The following is a 6,117-nucleotide window of genomic DNA, read 5'->3' as shown; positions in this document are numbered from 1 at the left end:
CTGTGTATATTTAATGTTTTTCTTATCAATTACAATTTTCAAATATCAAACTGTTAGAATTTTATTCATTACAATAGTACTGCTCTTCTTTTTGTCTCCAAAAATTACTTATTTTTTATCTTTTTAAAGACATTTCTGTTGATTTCTTACGGAATTAGCATAATAAAAAGGTTCTAATAAATACTGAGCACTTGAAGTCAAATAAATCTTGATTACGTGTAGTACCATAAAAGTATTTTCAATGGACTTTAATTACTCAAGCTTGCAACAACCTTAAACATGTTTTTAATTGTGTTCGTTGAAGATGGTAGGCATGCCCCTTTTATATATTTATTTTACGAGATTAGATTATATTTCGACGTTTTTTCTTGTCTTCTTTTGTTTATTAAGTACAGACTAAAAAAGGCTTTGATGTGATTTATTAGATAACCAAAAATAACTGTTTTTTTATCATTTTCCTAAGTCACCTAATTAAATTTGCTATTGTTTGAAGTTATCCCGACGGTTAGTCTGTTTGATTTTGCACAAACCTATTCAAGGGCTACTTGTGTTAGCCGTCCCTAATTTAGAAGTAACAGACTAGAGGGAAGGCACTTAATCAACGACACCTAATGCCAGGTCTTGAGTTACTCTTAACCAAAGAACAGTGGGTTGACCGACACATTATAACGCCATCACGGCTGAAAGGACGAACATGTTTGACAACAGGTTTAGATCCTGCGTATTCTGACAGAATGTTTGCTGAGTATAGATGCAGAGAAACATGGACTTCAATACATCTTCTGTTTCCAGTTGTACAGAATCGCTCAAGTTTGGGAGCAGAGTAACTCAGCTTCCATAATACCTTCCAGAATATGGATAACGTTACCTAATAACACTGTTCTTTAACCAAAAAAATGAATCAGTTACCTAATTAATTTACCAAATTAAATACATTTTTAGTTTGTTTGTTGTTGTTTTGTCTCGATAAGTGTGTTATATTTTATAATTATTTACTTCGTGATAGATAAGAAGACCGTTTATGGCAAAGATATCAAATACATAACTTGACAGCAAAGTAGAAATATTTTAATCCCGAATTTAAATATGCTTTCTAATATAGTTCGTATACGATTTATGAAAGTTACAATAAGATTCACATTCTGACAGCTTTATCAGTTTAGACGATGTCATACTTGGATGTACTAGACTCATACAGCAAACTATTTTTCCACAAGAAAAAATATCTTAAATCCTTTGTCGTAACCTTGAAACATAACAAGATTGTGTGAAACTTGAAGTTGTTTAGTATATTATTATTCATTTATAATGTATGAAATATCACATCGTAAAATTTTACTCTTCTTTCTCCAAATATATCAAACTATAAAATGTAGATTGAAAACTGCAGATCGTAGTGTACAAATTACAGACTCCAGACTTCGAGAATACATTAAGAAATCTTACTACAGCCTGACCAACAAAATGATAGAAAATAACAAATCCAGAATGCGCAGTATAAAAAATGTACTGATGGTTCAGCATTGGGCATGTGATCAGTTAACACTTCACGAGAAGTATTTTCATGACATTTTTATTGCTTTAGCACTAAGATTCGGATGAGCAAACAAGCAGGAAATTAAATAAAGTGTTCTTGATGACTGAAACGTGAGTAGAAATTTAAAAATAGGAAATATCTCCTCCTTTGCAAAACTTATACTACAAAACAAGAGGAAATCCTCAATGGGCGCGGCACTGGAAATTCTTTTAGGCAGGATTAGAGTAAACTAATCTATGATACCTTTTTTTTCTTGTCCTTTTTATATGCTATATTTTTTGCGCTAGCAATACCAAGCGTGGGGCGCACATATACCCGATTCAATTTTATTACTCATCGGGATCTCTATCAGCATACCCTCAAATTGAAATTCTTTCAGGCAAGATTACTTAACCTATGAGACCTTAGGCGTGGCTAAAGACATCAAGCGAAAGGGTTTAACCTCCTGAGTCCAAAACTGTAATTAGATCTCAAATCGGTCAAGAGATGACGGAGCTATGAGCTAAAAGTTTGAACCTGAAAAATAAAATAAAACACTCAGAGCCGTTCTATGAGCACCCACCTCCTCCCGGCTAAACGTAAATAAATAAAATATACTACTACCATTAGCTCAATATTACCATTGTACCGAGCATTGATAACACTTCAAGATTGTTTTATAAATTTTATTTCTTCTGATAAATTTTATAGATATATATATGTTAGCGACTCGTATCACAGGTATGTTTGTTACAATTACAATATTGTAAAGAGGATTAGCAAACTCTTGACACCCATTCAAAACACAAGGGTTGTTTTTCATCAAATGTACAATTATGGTGTACTTCTGAAATACTGCTTTATTTACTACTCGCATCCTTCTAAAAATACTAATTTTGTCTTGATAAAAAAACAACAAAAGCAAAAAATCAATGACTAGAATAACGCAATTTAACCCATTTTAATGTGAAAGATCGTACGGCCGTCAGGCAAGATCGCACAGTTGTCAGTTTTGTGCCCCAAAAGGTATAAATTAAAAGTTTCTCGAAATGTATATGCATTCTCACAGCTTATATATTTGAAATTGTCTCTGCAAGATGATTCAAGAACAAAGGAACGTTCACTAAAGTTGACATCGGAAAGGGTACACCTGTAACTTCAAGTTGAAAGACATTTTCTTTTCATTAGATTAGATTCATTATGACATAATGTGGAATTAAAATACATTTAATATTACTCATAATTTAACAGCAAAGAATATATATTTTAACCCGATATTTAAATATGCTTTATTTTATAATACAAATATGATTTAACAAAGATGTAATCAGACCACATGTTGATAATTTTATGAGGATAATCAATGTCATAGTTGTGTGTACTAGATTTACAATGTTAGTAAAGCTCTTTTTAAGACATTGTATCTATTCTCAAACAACCCATAATCAAATGTCTTTTCATATTATTGAAAAAAAAAAGAGTGAAAACGATCACATAAGCTACTGGATGAACTCGCAAAATATAGGTGTGGCGATACAGTGATACGATACGAGTCTAGTATCGCGAAGCCATGATATGGTTGTATCGATACATCTTCCGATACGATTTATGTGTCTTCGCGAAATTTGGCAATCTTTCAGTAACAATTATAAGTGTTTGGTACAACAAATATCCGAATTTCTAATAAAGTATTTTTGTCAACAATTAATGATTCAATAAAGGAAGATGAGCATTGAGTACTACATATTGTTTTCATTTCTTTTATCAAAAACGTTACGTGCAAAGTCACATAACAAATTAGCAATAACAAAACAGATAGACAGATAATAACTTTTTTATTTTACTTCTCTTGCCAGCTGCCATTTAGTTGATCAAACCTGAAAATTTAAAAAAGTACTGTAAAGGGTGAAGTATTTAAATAAGACAATAATATTAATATAGATAATAAAGTACAAACAATATTGTCAAACTTTGTAACAAACCATTAGTAAAACTTTTGTATCTAGATGTGTATCATATCGCGGCATCAATATCTAGATATGTATCGTATCGACTACTATGATAAGATAAGCACCCCTGTGACAAACAACGTTCAAGATATGATCGTTAAAATGTTTACGTAAGAAGAAAAACATCCAAGGTCAACAAGAAAATATATGACTAAAACAAATATATTTATTCCAATAGTAATTGGTAAGCCATCATGTAAGTATAGCGAACCCTATGGTCTCCTGGTGAGTCAGCGGTAAGCTTACAGACTTACAACGCTTAGGTCACGGGCTCGATTTCCTGCAGTGAACACAGCACATAGCCCAATGTGGCTTTGCCCTAAAACAAATAAACAAACGGACCCTATGATACGTTTGAAAAAAAAAATGCTTATTTTTAAGGTAATTATCTACCTAGTTATGTACACATACATACATACATATGTTTAAAAACTTCAGATATTACAATTCAAGAAATTATCAGTTTTCTTTTTTGTTGTTGTTACGCGGTTTTTAATTTTGAAAATAGTTTACATGTATAGTACATAACACCATCTCGTGTGAATATGTAATAATTAGCATTTTGAAAGAAACATAAATGACCCTTAAAAACATCTTTTCCACGACCACTAAAATATGTTTTCATTGGTCATCATTTCATTCATTTTGTTCAAAGACATGGGTCTTTTGGGTAGTGAAATCAAATCTAAATCTGAAACAAATAGAAAGGTAAAGCTCTGTTTTATTCGCGTTATTTTGTTGCACTAATTCCTTTGCTAATAAAATCTAATTTTTGAAATCTAATCTGTTAGTTTATGTTTTCTTCGCTTGGTTTACAAGTTATTTTTATCATATTTCTACTTTAAGGATTTCTGCTTTGTGTATTTCATTTTATAACTTTATCTCTATTTGACTTTTTATTTCATTATTTTTCAACCAGCTGTTGTTTATACCTATGTTTAAACAGTGCTAATCCCAAGCGTTTTCTTGTTAATTTCTTAGTTTTTAAAATTATATAACACCAAATTTTTATTTTCATGATATGTTTCCTAAATCGCTCCCAATTTTATTAATGGCTCTGTTATGGGTACGCCATTTTTCTTACGTGCTCTTAATCTATAGTTAATTTCACCGTAAAACCTGCAGCGCTATTTATTTAACCAAGATAAACATTCTCCTACTGTCAGCATTAATTATCAAAGAGAACAGTGATGTAAATGATGATTATTTAATACCCACACTTAATGCTTATTTTTTTTTAGTTACCTCATAAAGAATGAACGAGGTATATTTTTCCAAATATCCCAAGTTGTCAGTAATTGCTTTATTCGTGTTACATGCATTTGGACATAACATATACATTCATGGTCGTGTTAGAGTGTAATAAAATGCCTAACAAACATATATATATACCGTATTTTCTCAAATAAGAACGAGTTAGAACCAAGCAAAAAATAAACAAGAGTCTTTCTAAAAATATTCTATCACAAATCCCTTTCATATTTTATCTATCTTTATGGTTCCATTTTCATTTCTGAGAAAAATAATTTAAAATGTTTATGTTTGTAATTGTAAAGCCCATCAGTGGCGCAGCGGTACGTCTGCGGACTTATGTCTCTAGAAACTGAGCTTCGATACCCTTGGTGGGCAGAGCACAGATAGCCCTCTGTGTACCTTCGTGCTTAATAACAAACACTTAAGCAATTGTAAGATGTTACTCCAAATATAACTTGCACCATCTAATTTGCTTCAAAGCGTAATGGTATTTTAAGCTAAAGAGATTTACACCAACATCCTTTTATTTTACTTTCTTAATTCAGGATCTGTAACAACTAATTATAATATTAAGACTTATTCCAAGGATAAGCAGCAAAATCAAAATCAACACAGAACTAATTAAAACACAATTTTTTTCATAAACTGTATTTCACCTCAACTTACTACTGAGGAAAAAAATAAGTTGCCTTTACTTTTAGTGTTTTCCCAGCGTTCGATTTCCTGCAGTGGACAGACAATAGCTAAGCCTATTGTGTAGGTTTACGCTAAAACAAACAAACCGAATAATTCTGTTTTATTTATGAATAAATGACTCAATACTAAACATTGTTTGCATGCTTCGTTTTGGACTTTTATTTTTATGACGACCACAAAAGTGCTATCATTCATTGCAACATGTGTGCATAATGCATTCGTAATCAATAAGCATACCAAGCAAAAAAAAAAGTTCTATCAATACACGACGTAATGAGTGAAATCCCCATAAAGAAATATTACACTAAAAAATAACAACACATTATTTGTTGGTGCTCAGAAGTATCCAATCAGTAAATATTTGACGAAATTTATAAAAAAATTTATATTTGTGGAAGAAATGTGAAATTTAATTGCTGCAACATCTACTACTGGTTTGCTATCGTGGTAATATGTATATATATTCAACAACTTCACTGAAGAATATATTATTACGCCTAAAGTATAACCGTAATTATACTCTCTGAAGTGAAATCGTTAGAAATAACCACCTACAGACCAGTTATGTCTACGTTCAGATAGTCCCAAAACATGACATATAGAAGGATCTACTCACTTTATTAATAGATCGGTCTGGCATAG

The sequence above is a fragment of the Limulus polyphemus genome, unplaced genomic scaffold (assembly GCF_000517525.1).
Source record: "Limulus polyphemus unplaced genomic scaffold, Limulus_polyphemus-2.1.2 Scaffold42, whole genome shotgun sequence".
In the NCBI taxonomy this organism is placed as follows: domain Eukaryota; kingdom Metazoa; phylum Arthropoda; class Merostomata; order Xiphosura; family Limulidae; genus Limulus; species Limulus polyphemus.
The sequence above is the reverse complement of the archived record's forward strand: the minus strand, read 5'-3'. Positions refer to the sequence as shown.